The sequence below is a fragment of the Empidonax traillii genome, unplaced genomic scaffold, assembly GCF_003031625.1.
Source record: "Empidonax traillii isolate 1590-97213 ecotype Southwest subspecies unplaced genomic scaffold, ASM303162v1 scaffold248:size1534464, whole genome shotgun sequence".
NCBI lineage: Eukaryota > Metazoa > Chordata > Aves > Passeriformes > Tyrannidae > Empidonax > Empidonax traillii.
Window position 1 is genome coordinate 527477 of NW_020955441.1, and position 8569 is coordinate 536045.

The 8569-nt window shown below is 35.8% G+C and overlaps 1 long non-coding RNA gene across 1 annotated transcript; it reads left to right on the plus strand.

The window, feature by feature from the left end:
• Positions 1-1058: 1058 nt before the first annotated feature.
• Positions 1059-8488, plus strand: LOC114059951. Its single transcript, XR_003571784.1, has 3 exons — positions 1059-1135; positions 6433-6563; positions 8121-8488. It is a non-coding gene; the product is annotated as an uncharacterized LOC114059951 (long non-coding RNA).
• Positions 8489-8569: the final 81 nt, after the last annotated feature.

Consider the following 8569-nt stretch of genomic DNA (forward strand, 5'->3'; position numbering starts at 1 on the left):
TATTACAGTCAGTGGCAGAGAATGCCTACCAGCATTCTGTTGTTACTTGTTTTGTTTTGACTTGATCAGTTCTTCATGCTGGCAGCATGTCATACACTGCAATAGTAGGGAAAAGAGCTACATTTCACCATCCATATTTTTTATCACCTTACGCTGTGACAATACCTGGTGATGTGCAGTAGTTACTTATGCCAAAACATTTCAACATGAAATCTAATTTTTTCTTTAAAAGGTATATTTCTAAGAAGAGCAACCTGACATAAAAATGGAAACACACTTGAATTAGAGATAATGTAAAAACAAAATATTAATTTGTTTTAATTTCTAATTGGTATTACTACCTTTTTCCTTTTTACCCTGAAGTTACAGAATCACAGAATGAACATATGTTTATTAATAGTCTCCTTACATTTAAGAGCATTTCATTGATTTTTTTAAAGGAAATAATTTGTCTTGCTGCCCTGCTATTAAGATGAACATACTGATGTCTTTCAGCTCTACCAGAAGGCTTAAAAACACATGGATTACTCTGTATTAACACTTACTAAGTTATTTCAGGAAAGTGATCAATTTGATGATTAACCTCAAACAACTACCTTTGGTTTCAACAATTTGCTCAAATATTTAAGCTGCTTGTTTGAATCCTGTGCTAGATCAAGGATCAGGCTTTCCTCCTGTGCTTCCAAAACTGCCTCAACAGATGGAAGGCATTACTGGCCTTTCTGAGAACTTAAATTGCACATGATTTTATTTGTCTCTTTAGAAACGTAATGACCCTTTTTTCTTGAGTTATCTCCTTGTCTAACTAGAACGTTATAGTCTTTTTAATTACTCTGTGTCTGCTCTACTGGGCCTCCCTGGCCTATTTCAGTTGTTCTGTCTCTTGGAGATGATGTGGTCACCTCTGAATGCAGTACATGGGACAGGAGGAAATCACAGTCCCCTTGCAGTGGTGCCAAAATTAGAGATTCTTAGATGTAAAATGCATTAACACTCCTATTACAATTCTTTATGCAAAATAGAGTTCACAGATCACTTTGCATTTGTGTAATTTTCATAAATAACTGGTTTTACAATGGCCTGACTGCAGAAGGAACAGCTGAGTTGTATCTCTCTTAAGGAGCCTTGGTCTTTGGTGGGTAAGCTACAAAAAGATTATTCCTTCAGTGTCATGTGTAAATGTGAGTATGAACATGTTCCACTGAACATCAGTCCACGCTCAGATTTGAAGCAGAGAATAAACCCACGTCACTGAACTAGAGAATTGTACTGAAAAAGTGTTTTCATTACAGTGGCCCAGCTTTAGAGGAACATCCTTGATAAGAGTACCTGAAAGACATTGGCCCAGATAAGTGTTTACAGCTTTCCCTCAGGCTGTAAGTGTCAAGTTTATAATTTAAAAAAGTCAAAGAAGCCAAAGTCCCAGTTTTGCCTGGGTTTTTAGGAGCATTTTGCTTCAGACCTAAACAAAGGGCAGGCAAAAATCTGTGCAAACATGTTGTACTCCACAGCTCTTGGTGTTACAAAGAAAAGAGGAGACATCTAGAAAGATCAAAATGATGACTTCTTTGAAGCCTTTCAATCATTCCAGTGATGCAGCAGGACTGTGATAAGTTTTGTGTGCAGACACATTTAGAGGTAGATCCAGGTATATGTAAAATCTTTGCCTGATTAGAGCTTTTAATCAATAAAATCATCAAGACATTGTTACAGAGCAAATTGCTGCAGAGGAAATTCTGACTCAGGCAAGTGAGATGGGGAAACCACAGGAGTGTTACATATTTTTAATTCATTTTATGGATAAAACAAGAAAGATTAAATTTGGACTTTTTTCCTCTGGATCCAGAAATGGAATTACACCTATCTCTGTATGTTTGTTGGGGGAGAAAAAAAACAACTTGAAAAAGTCCTTTTTATTTCTTTGTATCTCCAAAAGTATCTGTAGTCATCTGAAGTATCTTTAGTCCATTGCTTGTTATCTGAAGTATATTCATAGTTCATAGTATGAATTGTCTTAGCTGAAAATATTGTTTGTATCATTGTGTGAAATAGTCTGAAATGCTGACTTTTGACCCATTTTGCATGTTAAGTTGTTACTATTAATAAAAATAATTTTTGCACATTAACCTATCATTAAATAGGATTATACTGACTTAGTTTCACACTCTATTTTAAAATAGTTACTAACTGATAAGACTGAAGAATATTGTAAATATTCTGAGTGAATTTTGACTGCTTCACGTTTATAAATGAAGGAAACCTAATTCCTGTCATTTGTCCAAGGACAAATACTGTCAAGCTGATAAAAACGAGTTGTGCAGAGTGAAGGAGAGATTTCAAATTCAGATCCATGAGCAAATGTGATAAACTCTGTGTCTACAGACTGACCTGTTGGTAACACTTGCCACAAAACCTGTGCACAAATGCAAGATTTTTGAGATAAATTGTTAAAAACACACACAGGGAAACATGTTGGTTGAAGTTGACAATGTACATAAGTAATTGCTAGTGCTACAAAGTATAAAATGTCTGGGTTTTTTAACAGAAAACCCAGTGCCTTGGCACCCAGAGAATGACTGGAGATCTTACTACTTGCACTGGATAAAAATTTTATCTGAGTTTATAATCCACAGCTCTTCCTGTTAGAGGTATTTATGATACACTGCCAGAAGCTGATGCTGCTTTTGGAATGCCACACACCTTTGGAGGACTGATTAAAAATTTTTGTTTATTTGTGCTTAAATAGGTGCAAATATACCCAGATAAGCAAGGTGCAAGGAATACTGAAATCCTTTTAGCACTTCTTGACAGTTCTGGCACAGCTGAGAATCAGTGCTTGCCTCCTGAAGTAGAAGGAAATGTTAGTCCAGTGTCTTCCTCTTCTTTCTCATTATGGTTATTTACAATACTTTTGTTCTTACATATTTTTTAATTATGTAGTAAAATAATGCCAGAAGTGTGTCTTGATGCCTTGCTAATTTTGTGTACCTTCATTTTTGTATTTAAACTTCAGATGTTTCCACTTTCAGTCCTGGTTTTATGGAAAATTAAAAACAAACAAACAAACAAACAAACAAACAAAAAAACAAACAAAAAAAACAAAAACAAAAACAAAAACAAAACCAACCCATAACCAAAACCCAAAAACCAGTAAAAGGTTGAGAGAGCTGCAGGTAGCTGGCTTGGGGACATCAGTCCCTGTATTTTGACAACCTAATGTTTAAATACCCTAAGAAGCTCTTTTGCTCTTCTCAGTAAAAGCCAAGCATTTCCCCTGCAGGTTTTTTCCCTTCAGTATTTCTGCAAACTGAAAGAAGTTCCTCTGTGCTTGTGCACTGTGTTTCAAATTAAAATCTTTATACCTTCTACCTCTGTCTAGTTTTGATTTGCTTTGTGGGTTTAGGATTTTTTTAAATCCCTTCAGTCAGTGTCTCGGATATTTTTTTGTTGTTTTGACAGAAAACTGTTCTCAAAGTTTGGAGATGTTTCTTTCTCTAAAAAATAATCTATTGCAGTGTTTCAGGGTTCTTCTTGATCGTGGTGTCTCCCAAAGTTTAATACATAAATTATATTCAAGTCTTCTTAGATTTGTTATTATCAAATAAGCTGCATATTCTCCAAGCACAAAACTGCAAGTGTTTTACTAATGAAGCTCAACTGCATCAGCTGTAGACCCGAGATTAACTGTTCATGTAACTTGAAAGAGCTGAAGTGGAACATATGAAAAACTAATTTAGTAAGCTGGTTTATATCATGAAGCTTAAAACAAACTTTTAGATGATGAAATTGACTGTTTATTTTACTTTGCTTACTTTGTGTAATGGTGCTAAAATTTATAAAAGGTATGAGTTTGGAATATTTAGGTTAAGAGAATAAATCAAAAGTGTATGGGTTCTGTTACCTCAGGTGATCACTGTGTTCTTTATTAAGGAGAGAAAGAAAATATTCCTGTGGCAGGACACAGGGATTATGTCCACTGGCTTTGATTCAGCATATCACTTGGACTCTGCCTTAATTGCTGGCTGATAAACTTAACATATGCTTCAAATAATGTGTATTTTTGAGTGCTATTCTGAATCAGGAACTACTGCAATATACTAAAAAAAAAAAGATTAAACCTTTAGAGGAACAACATACTGGAGTAAGAGATGGAATTAATTTACAAATATGTGTTTCAGTGCTGTTCCTTTATGTTGTCAAAGCCTCACCTCACAGGGTACATAAACATGAGCTTTAATGATGCTGTGCATTATGAAATAATCACTATACAGCACTCAGCTACCTCTGAATTTATGCTCAGACCTTTGTCCTGATTTTTTCTCCCTTTGGAGCCTGACCAAGACCCCTTGTTTGACAGAATTGCAAGATTTTGTGGCACATTTTCTACTTGTTCCTGGGGATGCTAAAGATGCTTTTTCTCAGGTAAGAGTACAAGTAGCATTTTCGGTGGTGTATTGGTAGATGCTGCATATCAGCTCATTAAAGTATTACCATGACACATGGGCCAATTTACAGCCATCCAGACTGGCAACTTTTGGCTGCAGAAGAGAGCTGGAAGCACGTGCATGTAAGAACCAGAGAGAGCAATCATGGGCAGTCAGTAAAGGGATTTTCTTTTGGCTCATGTAATGTGTGAATATTAAAATTCAATTATAATATTAAATTAGGTTCTTTTAAGAAATTACTTGATTTTCATGAAATATAGTAATTAGCTAAATATTAACAAACATTGCTTATTCTGCGTCCCAATTTTAACCCTAAGGACTTGTTGAAACCATGCAATTTGTTGAAATCAGAATCCTCCAGTTCAGGCATAACTGGGAACTTTGACTTTTACATTAATAAAATCAGTTTTAGGAAGTGAGTTCCCCTGTTGTTTGTACAGTTGCTTAATGTTTCACACAAATAACAAAAGGTTATACTTTTTTTCCTTGGCTGAAGGTCTTTGCAACTGCTACAGTTCACTTGAATATTTTTACATTAAGTAAAAAAAACTGTATTATGAAATCTTTTTTTGTGGACTTTTTAGATGGAGAGTTATTTTGTCAGATATATCCTGATTGCTCATTTATGTTGCTTTCTGTGAAGTATTTCCTGAATCTATTCAATGTTTTGGTGATGATTTTAAGGAGGCATTGGCAGACCATGTTTTTCAGGGGATATCAGCTACTAGCAGGTTTTTTTTCCTTCTACCAGGTCTGCATTTCAGTGAGAATCTATTGCTTTTTCCCCTAGTAATTGTGTACCTGTATACAGAGAAAATTCAGTACTAGCAACACTGCTGTCAAAGCTGGCTTTCTCTGTTCAGTAATAATGATGATTATGATTTCTTAATGGCTCTGAAGGTGTCTCTCTATAAAAAATGGCCACTTTTTATAAATATTCTTACAGGATGCAGATTGTACCTGTCCTAGAAATTTCTATTGGAAGTAATATTGTATTACCATTAAAGGAAGTAGGATTATATTACCATTAAATATCTGCGTGTTTTGACAGTAAAAGTTTATGATTTTTAGATTGCATATGTCATTTGATATCCATTCCAAAACTTAGATTTAGAGCAGATTTCTATCTTTACTGCTCATTTATTTAGATTTCATGACAATGTGGATTTCATTATCTTGTATGTTGAAGCTGATTGACAAATGCAATAGAAATATGTTTTTGAAGTAGATATAAAATGCAGAAATATTTTTCCCCAAACCTTTCTCTCTGTCAGTCACTGTTTGTTGGGCAGAATTTTCTTTTTAGTTACAGACAGAGAAAACTGTATGTAGGAAAAGATCACCCTGAAAATTTAATTTAGAGAAGGTTTGCATACATCAAAGTTATATATGCTCCAAACTCCTAATGGGTCTTTAACTTGGAAGAGCTGGGTAAGCCCACAGTGCTCTCTGTAATGTGTAACCACTATAAATAGATAATGGATGGACTGAACTGGAATTTAGTCAGCCCAGAAAAAATCCCAAGGCTCTGGGAGACCACTGCTATGGCAGAAATTCTGTATCTGCATGAGACTAATGGTGTGGGAGCTGTGTAAAATTCTAGGGGAATGAACACTGCAAACCACGGAATAAAGTCAATTAAGTATTGCTGTGAGAATAATTCACAACCTCAACAAAACCTATGCAAATGTATTGAATTACCAGAATTGGAACAACCACAAAGTAGGGATATTCAACCATGTGCAAAACCAAGCAGAAACAGAAGGGAGATAGTAAAAACAGTTCTGGTTAACTTTAACTATATGAATATAATCATTTCAGTCAACAAACAGGCTTGGATCCCATGCCTGAAAGTTGACCGTGGGCATAAAAATTTGCCCGTTGGAGACAGGAAATAAAGCAATTTTAATTTCATTTGGGAATATTTGTAGGGTGATTTTCAAAATGAACATAAACATTTTTCTAAATTAAGTTTTTTTCTTTTCAGATCTAAAACCAAGGAAATGGGTGTGGAAGAAATGGAATCTCAAAAGCTCTAAGGCTACCACAGTAAATCATACAGTAAAGATGCTACTGCTAACACACAAGCTGCTTCATCTGCCAGTTCTGCAGCAGCCAGTAAGTCTTGTAAATATTTTTAAACACATAATACATGTGACTGTACATTTTTGGAATAGAACTTAGAGGGCATTGCAAAACCTTAATTGTCAACAGAAATTATTAGTAATATTTTCAGTTTGTTTTGCACAAAATCAAAATGTTAAAGCAATTAAAAATGAATTGTGAATTTTGGTCAACTCTAAACATATGTCCTGCCAATATACTGATACTTCTATTTGATTAAGCTGTAAACACTATTACAAAGTATTTAAAGGAGCTGCTCATGTTCCGTCTAGTAAAATCTGACTGGTTTAATTTATCAGTTTTCTAATACTAATGTCAGCTACTCTTTTTTCTACTCCTTTCTCTGGTATCTGCCTCCCATTTTCAATATATCTTGCATTCCATCTCTAACATTTACCCCTTTGTCTTCACTGCCCTGATGGATCAGTCCTTGTCTTTTATTGTTTCATACTAACCTGCTGTTCTTCCTCATGGCCACTATTTGAACTCTTTTCAAGCTTCTTGTGCTCATATTGTTTCTAAATTGCTCCCTTTCTGAATGTTATCCAGCATTTTGTTTCTCCAGGGTTTCCAGTTTCTTCTCTCTTCCCCCTCCCTGAAGTGACTGTTCTCCTTCAATCATCTACAGCCCTAATTTTATGCTACCAGTCTTCTCTTACTCCTTTTTGTCCTCCTGCACCAACCATAACCATAATTTTTCCCATTCTTGCCTTTTCTCCACTCATTCGGTTTTTTTTTTCATGTGCTAATGTGCTTTTTCTGGTTTTAGATCATTCCCGAGTTGTCAAAGTAGGAAACCCTTTCTTTTTGCAAAAAAATTTAGAGGAAAACATCTGAGTGAAAACTCATAAATGTGCGTTCTCACTCCCCAGCCTCTGCCATTTTCAATGTATCACTCTGATTTTCTCTATGGTTATATTCAGTGCTTAGGAAATGTACTTTTTTAGACCCCATAGCCTAAACCCAGTGGAAACATTTGTGTGATTTTTATCCATTCCAATGGTTTTGTTCTGATATAATCATATTTACTTTTAGATCTTGGTCATTGTATTACTTTATTGGTATATGAAAACAATAATATGAAACCAAGTCGAAAGTGATTATTCTTGAAGCATCTTCAATAAATCACCTCAGCTGTTGATTATAATAACACTTCAAACCTTTAGGGAGTCTTTTTACTGACAGTAATTTTGAAGTCACTGAAGCTGTTGTTTCCTCATGTTTCTTGCCAAGAGATAATGACTTGTTTTTTCCTGTGACAATAAAATAAAAGGGAGAAGCCTCACTATTTTAGCCCTCCCTGTTAATACCCTGTTCAGTGATCTCCCTTTTTGCTTTAGGACTTCCCAGTGTTCCCAGTTTTGTTCAATAATTACTTTTTCTCTTGTATGAGCACTGAGAAGTCAGTTACTTTTCCAGCTCCACTTTGGTGCCTGGTTTGTTTGTGAAATCCCTGGGAATAGGGGGCATAGGCAGGTTGGCTGTCACAGTAACGTGTCCTACACAAGAATGGAGTGTCCATGGTTTTCAAATGTTCCCTTTCTCCTACAGGTCTCATCCAGTTTCCCTGTGCTGTGCTGTGATATCACAGCAGACATAAACAAGCTGCCAACCCTGTTTGCCACCTTGAACAGAGATAACCTCAGTGGGACAGTGTGGTGTCCTTTGGAGCAACAGAGGTCACTGTGAGTGTGGGTAAAAACAGCTCCAGCTCCTCTGCTGCCCTGGTGTGATTAGTCAGGTAATTTAAAGCCACTGTGCGTGTGTGTTTGATGTTTTAGCAGCCTCTACCAGGCTCCAACTTGTTTTTCTTGCTTAGCAAATAGGACATTGAAAATGGCTTGCTTAAAGTGATATAAGAAATCTGTAGCAGAGACAGGTTTCAAAGGCCAGTAGATGAGCCCTGAGAACTCAGCAGTGAGTAGATTCTTGTCCATCCAAACTGGTGCTGTCCAAGGTAATAGTGAGTTGTGTTGATGCTTAGACAGCTAGTTGTAATT